This window comes from Polypterus senegalus, chromosome 15 (assembly GCF_016835505.1).
Source record: "Polypterus senegalus isolate Bchr_013 chromosome 15, ASM1683550v1, whole genome shotgun sequence".
Lineage (NCBI taxonomy): Eukaryota > Metazoa > Chordata > Cladistia > Polypteriformes > Polypteridae > Polypterus > Polypterus senegalus.
In genome coordinates this window covers 41,322,851-41,347,410 of record NC_053168.1, presented here as the reverse complement: position 1 = coordinate 41,347,410, position 24,560 = coordinate 41,322,851, and positions in this window count along the sequence as shown.

The following is a 24,560-nucleotide window of genomic DNA, read 5'->3' as shown; positions in this document are numbered from 1 at the left end:
AATCGCAAATGTTTTTTTTAATTTAAAAGTGTTTTAGTGGGCGACAGAATCAAATAATAGACATGTACATGAATATTGTAAACTGAAGCTGTTTTAATTTATGAAAAAAAGCCTTTAAACTGCATTTGAATTCAAAACAGAAACAAAAATATCATCCCTGGTTAAAATTGGGCAGACTTAAAAATAAAGTGGTAGTTTAAGTACTTTAAGTAGATTTTCAGAATAGTATTGTCTTTAAATAATAATAACCAAAATTTCAACATAAAGTGCAGTTTTTCTTCTTAAAAAAATAAGTCAGAAACATAAAAGGTAATTTGACCAGCTTACTCTTTAAACTCTGAGTAACATTAGCCAAAATTATTTTGTACATTAGGCTAAAACAGTGTGATCATTGAACATTTTGTAATTAGATGTATTTAGAATTACTAACGGTCACGGAAGTCCAATGATCCCCAGTAAGAGCCACAAAGTCCGCTTTCTGTAATGCATCTAATTTTGCTTGCTTTTCAGTGTGCACAAAACCATGCTTTTATCAAGGCTTACGGAAGTCGAAATGATCAGTCGTTAGAACGCGCTTTATTCCGACTCTAACATTTTTGTAGCTGTGATGTGTGCATCAGTGTAATGGATGTACCAGGAAATCATGCATTGACAAAAGTTCCGTTTGCTTGGAATTGAAAGTGTGATTAAATGCGTTATTTTTTTAACGCGTTATGGAGTACATGCATCGAAGCTTCTCAGCTGTGCTTGTGCTAATAAAGGGAAACATTTTAAAAATAACGTAACATGATTCTGCGTTAACCTAATATTTTTCATACGTCCCAAACCAAGGAGATGCGAAGGTAAAATGAATCGGTAGCGCTACATACTCAGTATAGTGCATCCCCCTCTCGAATCGAACCTCGAATGTCGGCATTAGAGGCTTAAGACTCTACAATTAGCCACAGCGTGTGGCTTGTCTATGCGAGAGTATGTACTGTAGATCGGGGTATATATATACATTTATATATATACCCGCGTATCGCAGTGGAGAAGTAGAAGTTATGAAAAAGGGAACATTTTAAAAATAACGTAACATGATTGTCAATATACAGTAATTGTTTTGTGAGTGTTATTGAATGTTGCTGTCATCAAGGATTTGATTATCATTATTTGTTTCAATCAGGTCGTATTTGTAGGATGTGTTGTGTTCAAGTTACATTCCGTGTTTGTCAATCGTTGTAAAGATAAGAGGTTTCATTCATCGATTAGTTTCTTACTGCATCAATAAACAGCTCGTCTTCCTCTTTATCTGAGATGTGACAAACTGCATGCACGGGTTTTTTTACACTGTCTTCCTTTAGCGGGACATTCACTTTTTCCACCGTGTGCTTTGTTTCGCAGTAGCTGCACTTATGAATATGATTCTATGTATCAGGCGCTTCATATTTTTTGCTGCCTTCTCAATTGTGTAATTCGGTTTTGTTCAGCACTCTTTGGAACTGTTGCTTTTGTCTGTGCACTGCGTCAGTTCACGTGAGCCGCTTGGTGTTCTTGCATCGAAGGTTCCCAGCTGTGCTGGTGCCATCTCGTGTAATGTCAGCTAAGACCCGCACTTAAAAGTTTCTCTCGCAGTTTCGCTGAGTTTGTGCCAAACACCACCCTGACCATCTCATCTTCCTCTGCATAAGCACAGTCCTTCACACGTGAATATTTACCGGCAGTGTTTGTATTGGATTGCCGCTGATGGACGGCCTTATATGGGCAGGCACTAAATTACAAACGCTAGTGGCAGCCTGTCTATGAACTTAATTTAATATAAACTTACGGTTCACGCCGTGCTTTGTTTCGCAGTAGCTGTACTTATGAATATGCTTGTATGCATCATTTGCTTCATAATGTTTTTCTGCCTTCTCAATTGTGAAATGGCGTTTTGTGCTCATCGCTGTTTGGAGTTCTTCCTTGGTCTCTACGTACTTACGTAGGAGGCGTGATGATGTCACACGAAACTCCCCCACGCCATCTCCAACTCAACTCCATTACATTATATGTAGAAAAATAGGTTCCAGTTATGACCCTTACGCGTAGAATTTCGAAATGAAACCTGCCCAACTTTTGTAAGTAAGCTGTAAGGAATAAGCCTGCCAAATTTCAGCCTTCTACCTACACGGGAAGTTGGACAATTAGTGATGAGTCAGTGAGTGAGTGAGTGAGTGAGTGAGGGCTTTGCCTTTTATTAATATAGATATAGATATACGAGCTGTGGCAGAAAAGTAATGAGACTGATTTTTTATTTACCAAAGTTTTTATTTTTTTCAAACATCAGTGTTATCCCCTTCAATGTAGTTCCCTTGGGCAACTACACACCGATGGAGACGTTGTTCCCACTGTTGGTAGCAGCGCTGGAAGTCTTCAACCGGCATGGTCTTCAGCATGTCCGTTACACTCTTTTGGCCGTTTTCTAAAGTCCCGAAATGACGTCCTTTGAGGACATTTTTCAGTTTAGGAAAAAGTCACACGGACTGAGGTCAGGTGAATAAGGGGGCTGGGGAACCACAGGAATGCATTTTAAGGTCAAAAATTCTGTTATGGAGAGGGCAGTTTTTTGGCACCATTTTGGCACAGACCTTTCGCATGTGCAAATGTTCAGTCAAAATTTGATGAACGGTAAATCTGTTCAAATTTAATTGTTCACTCAACATTCTTAACGTTAAACGACGGTATTTTCATTGGTTTTCAAAGTTGAAGTCCTCCCTGAACGGTGTTCATCTTCAACGTGTTTTCTGCCTTCAAAATGATTTGTGCCAGCAAAAAACTTGAGCTCGGGATAAAGAATGTTCCCCATAGGCCTGTTTTAACTTTTCAAACGTCACACTTGCCGTTTAATGGCACAACGTTGCTCCAAATTCCGCTGTTCCATTTTGCGTAACGCACAACCAAAAACACAACTTCGCTAATAGCAGTCACAAAAATCACGTAGTTAACGTAAGGAGTTGAAACTTGCACTGAGCTATGGGAGGGAACTGATACACGTGCTCTATCAAGGACAACAGCGCAGCGTTGCCAGATCGCTTGCAGTGTTGCCAGTCTCATTAATTTTCTGCCACACCTCGTATATGCTGTATATATAATGTGTGTGTATGTATGTATGTGTATATATATATATATATATATATATATATATATATATATATATATATATATGACAGCAACACTCATAACAGTGACAAAACAATTACATTGATGTTACGTTATTTTCAAAATGTTTCTTTTAATTTTTATTAAATGGCCCATGACCATCACGTATCTCCCTTCAGGATCAGATACTACATCTGATGCTACAAATGAGACTGTTCTATGTATGAGAATTCCCACACCTCTAGTTTTTTTTGTAAAGCTAGAATGGAACATTTGGCCAGTCCAGTCCTTTTGCAGCTGGAACTGATCCCTGCTTAGTAAATGGGTCTCCTATAAAAATACTATTTTAGCGTTTAAACCTGTTAGGTGAGAGAATACTTTCTCTTTAATTCGTGATTCAGACCTTTAACATTCCAGCTCACAAAGTTAACCGTCCCATCATGGAGACATTGATCCTGAATTTTTTATGTCATTTTATAGACTTAACTGGAAGTGAGACAGCTTTAACCGTAATTTCCTATTTCCCCATGAGTTATTGACATGCAGCCTATTGTTCCATTGATAGTTAGAATTATCTATATATATAATTCACTAAGGCAAACAACCATGAAAAGCACGCCGGAAGGGGCGTGGATTCACTAAGCCGCCGACAAGTGAGATACCTATGGCGCACACAGGAATGGGCCACGGCCACCAACTCCAAGACCATTGGATACGACGACAACTTGCAGGGCCACGCCCACGAACTCGGACGCGACAACACAGAAAAAATGGCGTTATTTATGTTCGTCTGTCGTAGAGGCCACATGCAGTGCAGGTCAGGGTAATGTCATGTACCTCCAAGCTACGTTGACTCTTCATAGAGGCATGTTTCTTGCGGAGGTGAATCGCCATACGCAGCGTGTGAAACGTATCCCATGGGATCCTTAAAACAATCCTTTAAAACTGAGGTTAAAGCACAATGAAGGAATCAGTCTTTAAAAACCAATAAGCCCTGTGCCTCTGTTTCATTACCGTCTCATCTGCTTCACCAATTTAGGCCCTGCAACAGTCAAGACGCTCTGTCAGCAGCTGACCTTCTCTGTGTCTGACCGGTTCACACAGAGGCAGCGCAAGAGAAAGCCGCGCCAGAGACAGAGGCACACACACAGGCAGCTGGTGGGCGGCTCTCCGTGAGTTTCTCTTGCGAGCAGACACATAACCAGGTGGTGTGTATGCTTCGAGAATGAGGCTGGACGTGGCTTGCGACCAGGCACATGAGCAGGCAGTGTGTATGCTTCGAGTGCGAGGGTGGACGCGACAGGACCATCTAGGAAAAATCATGTCGCGGATGTGATTCGCTGTATGCAGTGTGTAAAACAGTTTGTTTGTCACAGATGTGAATCGCTGTATGCGGCGTGTAGAACAGTTTGCGAGGGGTGTCCCTGTGTCTTTCCAGAAGTGTTCAACCATCAATAAATAATTATGCGGCGTTTGTTATGCCGAGGGTTCACTATTGTGTTGTATTTTGCTCTCTCCAGAGTTCCATCTTTTCATTCACTTACTGTTGTATTCTCACACTAACCTGTTTTAGACAACCGTGTCTTTCCAGAACTGTTTACCATTGAATAAATAATTATGCATGAGATTGAGCGTGTGTCTAGGCGTGGGTAAGCTGTTGAACCCTATTCGGGCTGCAAACCATGGAATTGCCACTATGTGCGACTCATACTCTCCCACTGTTTTCGTCCCTACCCTTTGTACACACCCCCCTCCCACATGTTGACTGTTAATAGAGGCATGTTTCTCGCGGAGGTGAATCGACATATGCAGCATGTAAAACTGTTTGCGAGGGGTATCCCATACGATCATTAAAACATTCCTTTACAACTGAGGTTAAAACGCAATGAAGTGAGCAGTCTTTAAAAAATGACTTTTCGGTTTTGGCGCACGACCGCGTGCAGCATAGCAAAGTGTTGTACACGCTACATACAGCAATTTGCATCCGCGACAAACATGCGTCTTCTTAGATGCTCCTGCACTTTGTACACACCCCCCTCCCACCTCCCTACGCCGCATGGACGATTGTGTGTTGGTTTGTTCCGTGCATTGTTACAATGTTGCTTTTCTTGCTGGTTTATTACATTACCGATTTTGCAAATGTTAAATTTTCTCCCTGTGCTTAAAAATGATTAAAAAACCGGCCTGATTATGCGGTGTATGGTACGCCGCGGGTTGGCTAGTAAGGATTAAAAGGATAAATTAGATATAGCCTGCTCTCTTTCTCTCCCCCCCTTATCCCCCCACCCCCCCATTTTGCCTCCCTACATGAGGCTGGACCCCATTTCACAATGTCCTGGTCCTCTGACATACCTAGAGACAGAGCACGTCCAAAGCAAAACAAGTCCCCATGCAGAAAGATTAAAAAAATGTAGAGATATCTATTGCCAATATAGTCTAAATACTATATGCCTAAAGTATAATCATTAACAAACTATAAGCATAAAATATAATCTTCAGCAATCTTAAAGTATTAAGATCATAAACCCAGGGAATGGTGTTAGAAAGTGGTCCAGATATGCATAGTAAATTTTAATGCAATAATAACAATAACAATAAACCAAGGGTATGATGTTAAACAGCCCCCTTTAGGGTAGTAAAAAAAAATTAATTTCTTCCACACACGTCTATAACTGTAATTAAGACATAAACAGAAATCCAAACTAGTACATTTTCATTTAAAACCACAGACTTCTGTTTCCGTTTTCATCATTCGTCAACACTACCGCAACATTTTCAACTAACAAAAATGGATACATTTGAAAATGCAGTCCAGAGCCGGAGCACGATGTTTCAATGTGAATGAAAAAAAAAACCGAAGATATCTGAAAAGATTTATTCCATCGTGCTCAGGTTGGTTTGTGCTTATTATGTGAGTCTTTCTTGATTGGATCTTACTCTTTACAGCATCTCATTCCCTGACTGATTGCCCTTCATTAAAGAAAAACCTATTCCAACCAACAGGTAGAGAAAAGCTGTTTTACATTGAGCTTGTTGTTTTGCTTAACTGCATTCAGCTAAAGTGCATTTTGTGTGATTTTTAGAAATCGTATTCAAGCAGCTATTCACACTGCACAATAGAGGCGCCAGTCATGTATGTGTTCAAACTGCACAAGCATATTCAGTCCAAGTGACATGCCATGACATGAGTGCTTAGATGACACACACTAATAGCCGTCACTGCACAATGGATTTCAGGAAATGTGGTGACAACATCAGAAAATTGTCTCAAGGAGATTACTCACACTGTAAGACAGCTGACTGAAACTTCTGATTTGTGAGAAATTCTTCCAATCATGTGACAGCATTTGTAAGAGACAATTTGTTACCACTTTGATGCTACACATTAAATGATGGCTGATGAAGCTGTAATTCAGGTCAACTCAGAAAATTAGTTGGCTACTGCAAATTGGGCTTAACACTGCATCAGACTTGCATGGCGTATGTCTGGTTTAAGATGTCTATGCTGCGCAAATACCTGATGTGGGAAGACATTTACATCGTATGCATTTTCTGTCATTTTTATTATGGCCAAAAATGCTTTCATAAATGATATGAAAATGCTAGTGTGAATGAGATCCTTTTCATTTATAGTGATGTTTTTAAATTAAAATGCAATAGTGTGGTTGTAGCCTCAAGAACAGCTTCACTTCATGTGGCATAGAATCAAAAGTGAAACATAAAGATTTGACACTGTGTTATCTCCAATGTGTTACAAATGACTTAGTAGTACTATAGACATCTCATTCCAAGTCATTCCAAGTCTGGTGATTGGACAGGCTAGTGAAATAACTCTTTGGAGTATAATGGAGTATTATTGACCTGAAAAAAAGGCTTTTGTAAATATGACAGTTTGGCAATAGAATGTGGCACATGTTTGCCAATCCTATTGCATTCTTTATATCAAGGACCCAGGTGTGCACTGCAGTCACAAGGCTGCATTGTTGACAATAGGATGGATCCATATGATTTAAGCAGAGGTGGGTAGAGTAGCCAAAAATTGTACTCAAGTAAGAGTAGCATTACTTCAAAATAATATTATGCAAGTAGAAGTAAAAAGTAGTCATCCAAAAAATTACTCAAGTAAGAGTAAAAAAAGTATTTGGTGAAAAGACTACTCAAATACTGAGTAACTGTTTGATCATAATAAATTATTTATTTTTTAGAAATGTAGTAAGACAGACAAAAATATAAAATAATGTGCAAATTCTGCTTTTCCAAATAACAAAATAAAAAATGAGTAAAAATAAATAACATCTTTACAAAATAAAGATGCACAAATAACACAAAGCTCTAAATCTCAGTTTTTCACAACAAAGCTTTTGAAGCTATTACCTACAGCAGGTAACAAGTATGTTTGAACAGTGCAAACTGCTTACAGTGACAGGATATACTGTGCACTGACAGTATAATACTGCATATTCACTTGCCCTCCAAATAGCACAGCTGATAGAAAATAACATTAGAACAAGGCAGCTTTGGCACGTACAAGATGTCTCACTTTACCTTGACTGTGTGTATCTGTGCATGTATGGTTAAAACATGCTTGTTCTTCATTCAGTGGTGATGTTTAACACTAGAATTACTTGAGCCTCCGAAAAAACTCGTAGATCCGTCCCACCTTAAAATGCTTCGCACCTCTCCGTCAGCGTGTTTTGTCCTTTAACTCTTTGAGGGCTGAATATTTTTTCCAAAAAACTAAGTTTTCTGAAAAGCACACAAAGCAATGGTTTCACACATAAGTCAACATAAAATGTCTGTTGCTATTTGTTGTGGCTGGTTGTTGGCACATGTTCGGCATTTCTGGTGGCAGTGGCTGCATGGGGGCACCTCGATAGTCAGTAGGAATGCACGGTGAACCAGCTGCCAGGCTGTCTTCGCACAGCAAGTGAGTGGCAGTAGTGGTCTCAGTGTGACACAATAAGGTTTCTACCTCTTGTCATCATAAGTTGTGGTCCTGCCAGGCAAATGCTGTTGTAGGCACATCAGCTACACGAAAGTGTTCAGCACCACGATCAGCCTGGGACCGATCAGATGATGCTGGTACCTCACTATCATTTTTGATATCAATCTCCAGATCACTTGCATCAAACTCGGAGTCTGACAAGTCAGAATCCTGTTCACCGGAATTACGTAAAACATCCATGGAGTATTTTGCTTTGCATATTTGCTTTGGTCTTTTGCCAGATGTCGACGCCATTTTAGAAGTTGTTTGCTCTTCGCTACTCATGCACGTGTAGGGAATCGAGGTTCAATCAACAAAGCTATGTAATTTTCCTTCTAGAAAAGAGAGTCGAACTAAAACGTAAGGGTGAGTTTCGTTGCAGTTTACAACTGATTACCATCCTCTACTCCTGAATTTTGACAAAAGTCGACATCAGCCCTGAAAGTGTTAAATGTGTTGATAAGAAGCAAGCAGCCTGCTATCACATCCCCCACCCTGCACAGTTTTCTCAGCTCAAGTCTGTTTACCTGCCTGTCAGTTGCTTAGAGTTGTACAGATTGAGAAGTCAAGCAAAATGACACCTTTTATAAATACTATATCGTTATTTGGAACACTTGCATTTCATGTGTGTTCTGTGTCTACAACGATCTATGCACAGTAAACACATCGTTAAAACTAAAACGTTTTTCATGTTTTAGTAATAACTGACAAAATGTAGACATGAAATGCATAATGTGTGAAGCCTGAATTCCAAATATCAAAGAAACACTTTCACAAAAGGCACAAATATAACAGAACAAATGCGTTTTTTTCCAAGACTATAACTGAAGAAAAATAAATCAGGTTGTTGTTGCGTGTTGTCTTGACTTCTTGGGTAGTAGGTTCTGGGTTTGAGTCTTAACGTCTCCCAAAATAAACATTTTGAGTAGTGAGCTGTTCTTATTGTTAATATTATACAATAAAAGCATACATTTGATTTGCATCTGTAACAGCCTCTGTAAATATATAGTACTTGTCAAAATTAGCGTCTCTTTATTAGTTTTACTAGTTTTACTTTATTTACTTATCGTTCTACAGCATAAAGTCACAAGTATACTGCATAGCTTCCTCTGTTTGATCGTCAAGGGCATGCTCACAAATTACACATGTAATGCCACGAAAAATACCTACTGACACTTTAGTATACGAGCAGTGGTACGAGAATGCGGTTAGACTTTTTTTGGGCACATACACCACGCTAGTGTTTAGATCTGGACAGTGTAGCGTTGGCGAGCTCTGCAAGCCGGACTATCGCCTTTACGACTGCTGCAGCTGCATTGTTCTTATATGTGAGTGGACGTTTCTTGCAGTTCTTCACACGGTTTTCAAATAAAGAGGGGGTGTAACACAACAAGTTTGTACCACGTCTTTATTTGAAAATGGTGTCAGATCGGAAGGGGCGTGTGTCTGGAACCTTGAAAGTGAATCAGACACGTGGGGGGCTCCAGTTTTATTCTCTCATTGACAATCATGCTCTAAAAACCCCCTACCCCCCCACTCATCTGATCTGACTCTAAGTAACACTGCTGTTTTCAAATAAAGACGTGCTAAAACAGAGGTGAACTCATATTGGAGAAAACAGAAGCCCTCCCCAAAAGAAACGTCCACTTACATATAAGAAAAACGCAGCTGCAGCAGGCGTAAAGAGTGAAAGTCCGGCGTCACCCTGCCAATCACCTGTCCTTCAAAGAAACAGCATGGCTTACAGAGCTCGCCAATGCTACACTGTCCAGATCTAAACACTAGTGTGGTGTATGTGCTCAAAAAAAGTCTAACTGCATTCTCGTACCATTGCTCGCATACTAAAGTGTTAGCAAGTATTTTTCATGGCATTACACGTGTAATTTGTGAGCATGCCCTTCCTCAAACATAGGAAGCTCTTCATTATACTTGTGACTATGCTGTAGGAAGATGAGTAAATAAAGTAAAACTAGTAAAACTAAAAAAGAGACGCTAACTTTGACAAGTACTATACATTTACAGCGGCTGTTACAGACGCAAATCAAATGTATGCTTTTATTGTATAATATTAACAAAAAGAACAGCTCACTACTCAAAACGTTTATTTTGGGAGACATTAAGACTCGAACCCAAAACCTTCTGAATTGGAGTCAGGAGCTCTAACCAGTATACTACCTGAGAAATCAGGACAACACACAACACTAACCTGATTTCTTTTTCTTCGGTTATAGTCTTGGAACAAAAGCGCATTTGTTCTGTTATACTTGTATCTCTTGTGAAAGTGTTTCTTTGATATTTGGAATTCAGGCTTCACACATTATACATTTCATGTCTATATTTTGTCAATTATTACTAAAACGTGAAAAAACGTTTCAGTTTTAGCAATGTGTTTACTGTGCATAGATTGTTGTAGACACGGAACACACATGAAATGCAAGTGTTCCAAATAACAATATAGTATTTATAAAAGGTGTCATTTTGCTTGACTTCTCACTCTGACACGCAAGTAAACAGACTTGAGCTGAGAAAACTGTGCGGGGTGGGGGATGTGATAGCAGGCTGCTTGCTGTTTGCTGCTTATCAACACATTTAAATGACAAAAGATGCTGGCGGAGAGGTGCGAAGCATTTTAAGGTGGGATGGGTCTACGAGTTTTTTCGTAGGCTCTGGTAATTCTAGTGTTAAGCTTCAGCAGGAGTTGGCTCTCAAGGTTCCTGCAGTGAAGCTGTGACCGTTTAGCAGTGATCAGGAGCCCTGTATGACTAAAAAGTCTCTCACAGGCAAGTTTGTGTGTGGTCATGTGACTGCATAGCTACGTCTGATTAGTGAAACAGAGTCATGTGATTATTGTTCCTACGTCTGTTTGGTGAAACGGAGTCATGTGATTATTGTTGCTACGTCTGATTGGTGAAACAGTCATTCAGTAGATCCACTGGTGACTTCTCTCCAACTAAAATATAGCGTATATAAATGTGTAAATGAAAAAAAACTAACGAGTCAAGTGTTGCCCAATGTATTGGAGTAAGAGTAGCGTTTCTTCTTAACAAATGTACTCAAGTAAAAGTAAAAAGCATGGTGCAATAAAACTACTCATAGAAATAGAATTTTTTTAAAAAGTTACTCAAGTAAATGTAACGGAGTAAATGTAACTCATTACTACCCACCTCTGGATTTAAGATATGAAGAGGCAGGGGAAGTGACGGCGAAGGTGGTAGCGATGAGAACAGTGCCCATACGCATGCGCTACATGGCCGCCATGGTGGCCGCTACCAAGAGTTGATTTTACAATAAAATTAAAAAGAGGAATGACCTTGGAGGTCAATCATCACCCCAAAAGCAGATAGAAGACGTCACGTAGTATATGTGTACTGAATTTCAGGTCAATAGGTCAAATGGTTTGCGAGCTAAAGGTGATTTAAAATCCTGGACAGACAAAAGGACAGCCACGGTAGCGTATTATATAAGAAGATATATGTTATGTAAGTTTGCATTATTTATTTTTGTATACTATTTATGAATTATAAATCATTATGAATTGAATTATTATTATAATCTAATTTTTATTTGTTTTTCTTTGCATGTAACTATTTCTTTGAACTTTTGTGAAGCCCTTTGAGCTACATCGTTTATATAAAATATGCTGCTGAAATAAATGTTTTTGTATGTAACATGTTTTGATTATTGATGATGTGGGCCACTTTAAAAAGACCCTAAGACCAGATCTGGCCCTCAGGCCTTAAGCTTGACACTGCTGCTGAAGACAGCTTTTTAGTGATTTAAATATTTTGCTTCTATTTTATAATTGTTTTCAATTATCTTGAAGCTCTGCTAGAAGTTTACTGGGCTCCCTTGGTGGGCCACAACTCCATGGAAGAGAACCACAGTACAAGAGGAATTAAAAGATGCCATCTTGTTTAACAACAAGTGTTGTTGTAAAACAGTGTTCGTAAATATTCAACTTACCCTTCACCAGAGCTGTCACTGCTTAATAAATTATTTAATTTTTTATTAAATTTGATTGTTCTGATGAATTGTTTTGGTTTGAGTACCTGAGCACACAACTTTCACATTACCATGACCCTGCTATACCCCTTAGCTCATAAATCACTTACTTTCTTAAATTGTTCTTTGTCTGGTATGTGAGTGATTTGAGTTATTTTCAATTTGTCAGGATTCTAGGTATTTGTAAGTTTATTAGGGGAATTCTAGTTGTCCCTGTTTTGATTTTCTTTTATATTTGGGGGTTTTCTACTACAAGGATTGTGGTGGTTACGTCTCTTTTGCGGCTATTGATATGGGTTTGTTTGTATGTATTTACTTGAACCATTTTCGCTGCCATTTTGATTATTTATTGGCAGAGCTATTTTGGGCTTCTGTTGTTTGTTTGCTAGCGGTATTTTCTTTAAGGTCATGAAGTTTCAATCATGATGCGATAGAATAAAAGTACATTTCAAAGTTGTCTCTGTATCCGAGTACAAGGATTTCCAAAACACTCTTTTTGTTACTTTGTCGCATCTCTAGCTGTCTTTTCTCACTTGCTGGTTTGCTTGCTTGCTCGCTTGCTCAGTCTAATGAGTTTATGACCCAACAGCATGGCCTACAGTGAGACTGGCCCAATGGAAACTGTCCCACAGGTCCCAATGACCAGTCCATCCTAGATTTTTAGGAGATCTGCTCTTCAAAACAAAAAACAAGCCCTGGCCAGTTCCTTAGGACATTATTTATAAAATATTTTGACTGTGGAGACTTGTAAGATCAGTTGAGTGATACATCCTTACCGTCTTCAGTGATATATTCTGGGGTCTTCGGGAGTTTCAGGTCTTTCAACATCAAATACCTTCACCCGGAGACCCACTCAGGGCTGATCAGTCCCCAGCATGTATCCCATCAGCTATCAATCTCGCTCTTCAGCCAGAGCCACATAGTGGCCCTCTCTGCAGCATCTGTAATGGTCTTGATCATCTTTGCCAGACCCCACCGTGCCAAGTTTGGCCATGATTTGGAGAGAGAGAGGTATGCAAAGCCCCAACATCCCACCTCTATTGGCTCACAGCTAGTCTTCCAAACCTGCCTCCTCTCTCTTGTTCTACTAGTTCCTGGTACTTCACATGTTTCCTCTCCTGTGTTTTGTCCAAGCACTCCTCCCTGGGAACAGTGGCTTCTATGATGGTCAAATCATTTAAAAAGGGAGAGAATTCAAGTTAAATGATAATTCAGAGAGTTTGTGATTCTAGATGGTAGAAGGATCCCTGTAAAAGATTTCAGAATGTGCACCAGTTTAAGTGAGATAAACAGTATGTTGAGGAGGGTTGGTATACTTTCTTAGACATTGTAATGAACAGCAAAGTTCTAAAGATTATTCTGAGGTAGATATGGAGCCAGTGCAGCTGAAGCAGCTTTACAGCATATCTGCTTATAATGTCTGGCACATGTTCTGTTTCCAAATAAGTGATGATTGAAAAGCATTTTTGTAGCAGATTTCTACAGAATTTTAAGAAGATGTTAAATTCCAGGATAAATTATAAGACCAAATTTAAACTCATGTCACTGCCAACAATGACACATAGTGTAGGCCTGGGGCAAAAGTAAATAAAACTGCCAGAATAACCAGAAATGCAAGTAAAAGAACTAAGCTTTTAGAATAAGGCAAAATAGAAAATAGTCTCTCTTCGATAATGTTATTCAACACCACACTTGTTTTTCACTGTCTGCCCGGGCATAAGTATAGATTCATTACTGTCAAACGCTCCCCAGAATTCATTTGACCATCACTCTTTCTTTTTCGTGCTGGTTATTGGGTGAAATATTTTGTACAGCTTTGGATTCCCTGCTGGTTCAGCAAAATTCATAGACATTTCTTGCTTGGTACAATTTTATAGGATAAAAGCAACCAATATTTCCTTTACTCCCACTGATTGTTTTCACTGTGAACCATTACTGTTGTTCAATGCTGTTTTCACAAAGTTACAAGGATCAGAAGAACAACTGGTTTAATGTTAAAAGTCAACTCCTTGAGGAGTAAGCATCTGTTGTTCTCCTTTTATTGATGATGATAACGGGATAAAATATCTTTTGTTAAGGATGGGGAAAATGTGGTTTCTATCCAACCAATGATCTTCCTGACCCACTTATCCAGGGCTGGGGTCAGGGCAGTTGGAGCCTATACAGTAACAGAAATCATAGGGAACAAGGCAGGAACAACACCTGGACAGAGTGCCACCCAATTGCAGGGCATGCTCACACACTTACACAATAACCCACACTAGGACCAATATAGCAACCTCAATTCACCTAATCTGTTTATCTTTGGACTGTGGGTGGAAACCAGAGCACCCAGAGGAAGCTCAGTCATACATGTGAATAACAAGCAAATTCCGCATAAGAAATGTAATATTTGTTATTATAAATATGTAAAAGTTAATATAAAAGAAATATCGAAAACAGAAACAAGGGAAATATTAAATAATATCATGAAATGGGCTTTACATGAGAAGAAGACACATTTCAATGTGTGCTGAATATAAATCCTGTATGGAAAGAGGTAAACAGCCAAGGTCAATAGAATTGCTATTTATTCAGTGATATACAGTATATATTATACAGTATATAGATTTATAAGCAATATTACAGAAAAACTTGCAAGAATATTTTTAGTATTTGAAAAAAAATATGCACATAAGGTAAAGAAAAAAGCAGATACTAAGTTGAGGTAAAAGCCAAAAAGTTGTACAAATACAGTTTCTTACACTAAGACAGGCTCAGGTTCAAAGGTCGGGGTACCAGTGGAGTAAACCCTGTTTAATGTCGACAAAATAAAGTTAAAAAAAATAGCATCCACTGCTGTGTTCTGTCAGGTTTAATATGCCATCTCTATTTCAATAATGAATTTTTGCTTCCATTTAGCAGAAATAAATATATAGTGCTCTTCCTCAAAGGGATGGGTCTTCCAGACCTCTAAGGGGGCGTATCAAGGATTCACTGATGAACAAGCAGTTAGCAACAGTGACCTCTTTCATCCCACAGTGGAACTGCTGAAGTCTGCAGATCCTTGAAGATGTCCCCTATGCATGTGATAACAGCTATTCCTAGATGTCATGCAAGATTCAATTACACAGTGAAACACAAAAACTTTGCGGGCTTAGAAACTGATCACAAATAAGATTCAGAAAAGTATTACATTTTTTAAAGAACTAAGAACAATACCTCTAATGGTCTCCAATTACTGGCACAGTTTGTGACAGAGATTTGTGGATTAGACTTTCTTATTTCTGCTATGTTTTCTCTCTTACAACATCAGAATGTGAAAGTCAGGTAGTGGATCACCAATTAATTAATCTATGAGTGAATAGTGAATTTCACAAATATTTATAGTGTCCCATTTTGTTATTATTTGTTGTGTACTGGGCTAAGGTGAAAATGTCCACAAATAATAAGATACCAAACTGTTACCATAAGCTGTTTTTTGATGGGTCTGGCATTTTGCTATTTTGTGAAGTATCATTGTATTCTTTTGTCTTATGCCATTCTGTTGTGTAAGGATCCTGATAATTACAACAATGAAAGCCTGCCCAGCTGGCAGGAGACAGAGAGAGAGAGAGAGATTTTACATTTAGAGTAAAGTGATCCCTCACTATATCACGCTTCTACTTTTGCGGCTTCGCTCCATCGCGGATTTTATATGTAAGCATATCTAAATATATATCACGGATTCTTCGCTGGTTAGTGGATTTCTGTGGACAATGGGACATTTAATTTATGGTACATGGCTTCCTCAGTTGGTTTGGCCAGTTCATTTCATACAAGGGACGCTATTGGTGGATGGCTGAGAAATAAAACTCCTCAATGATATATGATATGCTTCCAGTGCGGTGCTTTGCATACTTAAAAGCCCAAACAGAACCTACTGATTTTTGTTTGTCTGCTTTTCTCTCTCTCTCTCTCGCTGACATTCTCTGCTCCTGAAGGAGGGAGTGTGAGAAGAGGGGCTGTTCACACGCTGGCCTAGAGGATACGAATGCTCCTCTAAAAAATGCTGAAAGACTACCTTCACATTGTTTCCTTTATTGCGGCTGCTGTGTCCGGCGGTGCTTCACATACTTAAAAGCCCGAACAGCCCTACTGATTTTTGATTGTTTGCTTTTCTCTCTCTGTCTCTCTCTTTCTCTGACATTCTCTGCTCCTGACGTGCACTCCTTTGAAGAGGAAGATATGTTTGCATTCTTTTAATTGTGAGACAGAACTGTCACCTCTGTCTTGTCATGGAGCACAGTTTAAACTTTTGAAAAAGAGACAAATGTTTGTTTCTTTTAAAGTCCTTGTCTCTACAACCTCCTGTGTTTCTGTGCAAATCTGTGACCCAAGCGTGCCAATATAAAAATAACAATATAAACGTATGTTTTTTACTTTGCGGATTTTGACCTTTCGTGGGGTGTTTTGGAACGCAACTCCTGCAATCGAGGAGGGTTCACTTTACACCCACAGTGTGGGAAGAGGCCACTGGGGACGATAGGCACTCAGGGTATAGAAGGTAGTTCTCTGAAAAGTAATTAGAAAAGAACATAGACAGAGATTATGTCGTGCTGGAAAGGCAAATGAGCTTAGGCTGGGAGAACCTGACCCTTAGATCAAAAAGACAGTGAGACAGTGGAATGCCACAGCTCTTCTTGTCACACATGGAGCAATAGAGGGTTCCTGGGATGAAGGTGACCATATTGCCCATCAAAATAATGGATAGTATGGGTGTGTCATGCACATGTACTGAGGGAGTGTATTAGGAGCTCAGAGTAAGATGATGATGCAGCCAGGACAGGTTATAGGATAGTGCATGAACTAATTGCCCTTCTACTTCAAGCTTGAGAGTGGCAGAGAAATTATATGAGGATCAATGATATCGCCTACAGAGGCCTCTGGAAGTCCCACCACTTCCGGCGCCAGACCCATATAAGCATTGCAACAGCTTGAAGTTGGCATTCAGTTTCAGACCTGCAACTAATTGGAGGCACAATAACCCACAGAAGTATTGAGATTTGTGACTAACCCACAGCCTTTTTTGTCTATAATAATTTTTTTTTTTTTTCCTTTTCAAATCGTTAGTAGCCTTGCGGGTAATACATTGGGAACTCAGGCTGACCCCTAACATTTTATATTGCTTTGTCCCATTTTCTTCTGGTCTTTCTTGGAAATTATAACTATTAAGGGTCACTCAGTGCCAAGAAAAGCAAGCCCACCAGAGATCATGTTAAGTGTATTGTGAGCCCAGTGGCATTGTAACCAAATAGGAGCATACCATTTCCCAAAAAGGATTTCAGGGTGGGTTTAAAGGCTGGTTGTGGACAAATGTTTAAATCTAGAGTTAGGAGGAAATGTGGGTAAACTCAACTACCAGCATCAAGAAAGAGGGACAGAGGAATGAACATTATAACAATCTAGTTGAGAAAAGGCCATTCAGCTCAACAAAGCTTGTCAAGTCCTATCCAGTTAATTCTTCTAAAGTAACATCAATTCTAGTTTTGAAAATTCCAAAAGTCTTACTGTCTGCCACACAATTTGGTAGCTTATTCTATGTGTCTATAATTCTCTGTGTAAAAAAAAGTCCTAATATTTGTGCGAAATTTACCCTTAACAAGTTTCCATCATCCAATTCCCGACATAACTTTAAATGCTTCAATCTAGCTTCAATTTTGCTTAAACTGAAAAGGCTCAACTCTTTTAATCTTTCCTCATAATTCATCCCCTTTAGCTTTGGAATCGGCCTAGTCACTGTTCTCTGGACCTTTTCTAACACTGCTATGTCCTTTTTTGTAGCCTGGAGACTAAAACTGCACAGTACTCCAGATGAGGCCTCACCAGTGCATTATAAAACTTGAGCAGAACCTCCCTGGACTTGTACTCTACACATCAGGGTGCTGTATAACCTACAATTCTGTTAGCCTTCTTTAATGGCTTCTGAACACTGTCTGGTAGTTGATAGTGTCAAGTCCACTATGATTTCTAAATCCTTCTCATAATTTGTACTTTCGATTTTCAGACCTCCCATTGTGTATTCAAACCTAATATTTTTACTTCCTACAAGTAATACTTTACATTTACTGACATTAAATTTCATCTGGCACAAATCTGCCCAAAACTGTATGCTGTCCAAGTCCCTCTGTAATAATTCAACTGATTTCAGATTATCTGCCAATCCACCTAGCTTGGTTTCATCTGCAAACTTTACCAGTTTGTTAATTATATTCCTATCTAAATCATGTATATATGTTAAAAAGAGCAGCAGCCCCAGCACTGTCTCCTGAGGGACACCATTTCTGATAAGGTTCCTAGCAGCATAAATCTCTGCTTCCTATGTCTAAGTCAATTCTGCACCCATCTACACCCCACACCCTGAGCTCCCACTTCTTTTAGTTTGATGCCCAATTTCTCATGTGGCACCTTATCAAATGCACTTTTAAACTCCAGATATATACTATGATAAGCTCCAATTTGATCATATCATTTTGTTGCTTCCTCATAGAATTCCAGCATGTTAGTAAATCATGACCTCCCTTTTCTGAACCCATGCTGACTGTTCAGTAAAACTCCCTTTCTTGCCATGTGTTGCTCAAACTTATCATTAATAATTCTTTCCATTAATTTTCCTGTGATGCACGCTAAGCTTACTGCTTGAATCTGCCCTGTGACCCTTTTTATATAACAGGATATTTGCCATTTTCCAGTCCTTCAGAATTTCCGCAGTGTGCAGTGACTTCCTAAAAATATGCGTCATGGGTTTATATATGTACTCGCTAACCTCCTTAAGAACTTGAGGGTAAATATTATCTGGTCCAGGTGATTTGTTTAATTTCAGCTAATTTAATCTCAGCAGTACTTCTCCCTCTACAATTTCCTAAATGACTCAGTACCTGATTAGTAGTCTGTTTAACCGGTGGGAGGTTATCCACTTCCTCACATGTGAAGACCTCAGAAAAATGCAAGTTTAGAGCATCGGCTATTTCTCTGTTTGCATTTTTTAAATCTCCTTTATTATTCCTGATGCACTTCACCTCCTCCTTGACTGTTCTTTTACTACTAGAATACTAAAGTATCTCTTTGGGTCATCTTCCGCCCAATCTGCTATATTCCTCTGTAACTTCCTTTTAGCCTTCCTAATATCCTTCTTAATGGTCTCCCTTGTGTTCTCATACACCGTACAATTCACATTGTAAACAGGATATAAGGTTAATAACAGCCACTTGCTGTTAATTTTTCTTCTGGTGTCTGATGTTGTTTTGTTGCTCCATTCACTGCTTGTGTTTATATTTATTCTCTGCCGTTGATATTATATTATTGTCACTAGTCAAATGGAGACGTGCAAGTAAGAATTTCACTGTACTCTACTACCGTATGTACACGTGACAAATTTTTATTTAAAATTTTAAATATACTGTACATGTCACGTTACGTAAAGATTTATGCTACTGTATAACTAGACTGCACTTTCTTTTTATAATCAAAAAATATAAAAGGGCTATCTGTAATGTTTACCTTAGCTCCTTAACCTTTTTCTAGCTCCCTTATAAACTCTCAACCTTTGTCATAATTCTTAAAGTTGCACACAGAGTGTTCACCAGTTTTTAGTTAGAATCCATTCTCATAGCTATTTGTCTGTTTTATATTCTTAATTACCCCGGTTTTATTCATACTATTTCCTTGACATCTTATGTTGCATAATCACTTCAGAAAATGTCAAAAATGTACCAGAAAAAGTATGGATCCTTGCTTCATTCTGCTTTTAATTCTATCATGTCTTGTTTATACTTTTTCTGTCCTAACCACTACCATCTGCTCTATTTTTAACTTAGTAATCAGCTTTTTTCTCTTCTGTATATTACTATTTTCTTTGGCATTTCTACTAGCTTCTTCCACTTTAGCCTGTCAAAAATGTTCTCAAAGTCCATGAAACATGTAATCAGCTCTGCATCAAAATCTTCTCTTCTTGCACAAAATATCCTCATTACAGCTGTTGTTTTTCCTCTTTTCAAGCTCCTTCAGCTCCACTGGGATATCATAAACTATTCACATCTAGCCCACATATGATAAATACGTATTAACTGATTTACAGTGCAGGAAGTTTTACAGTATGTCACTTGTTGTGAGTCAGACAAGGAGCTAGGAATAGAAACTGCCACAACCTGCTTTACTTCTTAGGCAATGAAGATGCCTACTGTGACTTATAAAACACTACTAACTTCTTCTTTTACATTTAATGTTATAAATTAAATATATATATATTTATATATATTATATATATAACTAGCATAGCTTAAACACCTGGCATTGCCCAGGAGAAAAACAAAGTTTTTTTTTTTTAATTGTTTGATAAAAATATAATTTAAAAAAAAAACACAACCTAAAAAATCAAAGTAAATTAACAAACAATGAAGACTCACTAATGTGCTTGACTTGCGGTCTTGTTATCATCCAGTCGATGTTTGTAACCAGCCACATGTATTTAATTTCAAAAGCAGCAGGCGTGCGGTGGTGCTCAAACATAAAGAACTACCTGACGCCCGCCGTAGCATACAGCAGTGTAAGAATAGGAACGGAAAACAGTGAGAAAGGAATTCAGTATAACAAAGGCTTAGGAAACAAGCGTTGCAGTATAACGAAAATAGCAAGGAGCGAAACCAATGCCAATGGTCGAGAGAGAACCCTCCTGTAGCAGGCTACGGAAAACATAGACATACATGTATATAGATAGACGCCGCATTCACTGTGTTGCCCAGTCGATACGATAAGTGAGCGTGTCCGCCCTGTTGCGAGTGGTAAAAGTGCCATTTAAACTAATACAGGTAGACGTGGAAACTGGGTTTTCTGATGAAAAAACAATAACGTTTTAAACAGTATTGTTTACATGCAACAGATTTTTGTGAATCGTTTACATGCAATTATTTATATCTATTTATACACTAATAATGGCAATTATTAAATAATAATAATTATTATTATTAGTAAATAATTCCTCCCATATAAGTAACATTTCTTGGACTGCTTTCTTCCATCTCCAAAACATTTCTAGACTTTGTCCTGTTGTTACGCAACACAGTACTAAAGTATTGGTTAATGTCCGAGTCACCTTACGTGTAGATTACTGTAATGCTATTCTATCTGTCATCCCACAAAAACGTATCCATTGCTTACAATTTATTCAAAATTCTGCTGCCAGGATAATAACCTGCTGTTCTAAATCCACTGAACATACTACACCTATTCTCTCTCAACTTCACTGGCTCCCTGTTAACTACAGAATACAATACTAAATACCGCTCTTAACATTTAAAGCTCTCCACAACCTCACTGATCTCCTACACTAATACCAATTTGTGCTTTTTTAATTAATGATATATCATAGATGCATGGGCGGGACCAGTTTTGAAGAGGAGCCACAGGCATCATGGGTAAGGGTTTGGAAAAGGACGAATAGGAAGCGAGAACTGCCGTGTCGGCTGCATGTGGGCGGGACCGGTTTTGAGGGGAAGCAGGACGAACCAAAAGAGAAATATATATATATAAGAGATGCTGGCAGTTAACTCCAGTTCGCCCTCAGGTGGTCGTTCCAAGTTTCAACTAGATGATAACATTCATACAAGACCGCAAGATCACCCCCCACCCTACCCAGAAGGGGGTGGGTTAGGGTTGATTTCACCCTGCAGTATTTTTAGTCAACCAATGACAAACATGTGTACCAAGTTTAATGAAAATTGCTCCAGCCGTTCAGAAGTGATGCTGGAACATAAATATATACACACACACGACTTTTATATATATATAGAATACATATATATAAACTTAAAACATAAATATATGCTTAGATTCATGTAAGGGTGACAAAAGTTTCAAAGTAAATTATACTCAATAGCTGTACTCAATCACAGAGCCAGACAGTGGTGATGTGTTGCATATTGATTAACACATGTAAGTGAGATTTTTTCTGGATTCACTACACACAACAATAATGACCTTCTAAACATACATATTTGTTCAACTTTATTTCCCTGCAGCCTGTCAATTCTTGAGCATTTTATTTAGATTTCTTCTGAGTCTGGAATTCCCATCCACTTTCATTTTTGTCTACTTTCTTACCCATAATGTTTATTGTTGTAATTTCTGTTTTTTCTCTCCTCTGCTTTATTATCTCTATCATTAGATATTTAGTTCTAGATTTTGGAGAATAATCATTTTAACTTTATAATTTAAATTGATGAAAAACAGGCGTCAGAAGCATTATATTCTAAATTAATTGGTCATTCGCTTTGCTGGACATACTTGTTCTTATTTTTTACAGAACGTCTTCTCTTACATATGTATTTTCCAGACTTTCTAACAACATTATATATCTTTGGCATTCACATAATATAGTCTGTTCTTGTTGTGGTATTTTTAATAACTGTATAATTACAGGTATCTCAGCATTTTCTGTACCTGTTTTGTCCATTACTGTTCAAACTAGAAGCCCTCCCAGGAATATAAGGTGTTAGATAGTAAGTTCTCTGACCACTTTCTGCTTGAGGCCTTTAATGTAGCTTGTACTGAATTAGCCATATCACAATATATCACTGGGTCAGTTTAAGTATAAAGTTAAAAGTGATTCTGAATAAACTGTTGAATTAGCAAGAAAAATAAAGTTCTGCTGTGGCCAAATGTATTTGTTTCAAACTTTATGACAAGACAGCTGCATACTGTAACTCTATTTTGCTACAAAAGTGATGGTAAAGCTCATTAGCATAAGGCACTATGATCACACTCCAAGTGTCATTAGGAGCAGCTTTGTGTCTGTAACACCCGATTTCATGAATAAATACAATTTTAAACTTGCAACTGAGTAGCTCGACATGTGGCACAAAAACAATACAAATGTCTTTATTGTTTTATATTGTGTATTTTCTATCATTATTTCTGAACAGTAATAGTAATCAACTACTTTTCCCTATCCAGTGTTTGAACTTTCTGTGAACTTTTATTTTATGCAGTATCGTTTGACTTCTACCTTTTCTTTCCATTATTCCTTAGCAAAAATTATTTTGAACATCATGTGCTTATGAGCTATAAGGGCAAGTTACTCAGCACCTCATTTATTTTTGACTTATTTTCAAACCAAGAATTGCTCCAAAATATTTTAGCAACAATCCAAATGGTTCTCTCACTATTTAAATATGAATTAGCTTTTCTGAAACTTACAAAGAATGTGCTATGTTTGTGTTGGGTGTCAAGTAACAAAAAGCAACCTGTTTCTTGATCCATTAGTATAAAGAGCAATTAGGTGTATTTTTGAGCAACAGAAAAACTCAGATGATCACTTAGAATATGAATCTAAAGTCATTCAAAGTAACTTTGTCACAGCAAAAAGCACATCAGGTCAAAGACAAACAGTAATATTCAGCTTCTCCCAATTATGTCTTGACCTTTCTTCATGTAAAAATGTGCTGTTGCTTAGTAACATTCAGAAAATGAAAAAATAGGAATAATTTTTCCATTGCAATTTTTAAATCACAAAATAAGGGGAAGAAATATTTACATGTTTCTGTAGGTACAGTCTATGGTATTTTATTACAAAGAATGACAACTTTTGTTTTAGTTAGAATTCTACATCTGAAAAATGGTGTTAGATCACATGTGACAATATTAACCTACCACTAACCCTGCTGCAACCACAGCAATAAACAATATGGAAAATATGAACTTTACCTTAATCTGTGAACATTTATATATTTTTCCGGTATGTTGGTTTTTTTTTTCTTAACATTTGAAATTAATTCTAAGCTATTAGTGCATGCTGTTTGAATCATAATCAGTTAAGTGTCTATTCACAACAAAACTACAAGTGTTATATGCACTTTCACACTATTGGAGTTAATTTATGAAAACATTGCTCTCAAGTACACACTTTAAGGGTCAAATTAACATTGGTAATTTTACCATGTAGCGGTGTTTCTTCATGTTAATAGATCACCTGTTACACGCACCTAACACAAAAGGTTCCAACTAACCTCTTAGGCTCTTTTCTTAATGGAGGATAGGAAGAAACATCAAAACCAGCTATACAACTGTCACCTCTAATATCTCTGTCTGTATTATACTCTACATATTTAACCCTGGGGACATATAATGTCAAGTTGTTGCTGGGACTGTCTTTACTTACACATCTTTAGTTCAACTCAGTTTACCACCAATAAAGGGATTCACAAGAGTGTGCTCTCGTGCTCTTAATGTACCAGAGTTAGACACAGAATGGACAATTCTGTTGCTCAGCATGCTAGTAACAATCAAACAGGGAAGTGAGGCTTATAATATTACTTAAAAATTATATGTATTTGCATCATATCCAGCAGCAACAAATATAAGCAATACAAAAATCAATACAATCTGGTTGTGTTCATTCAGTCTTCAGTCCATTTAAAAACATCAAGAATGCAGATGATATTTT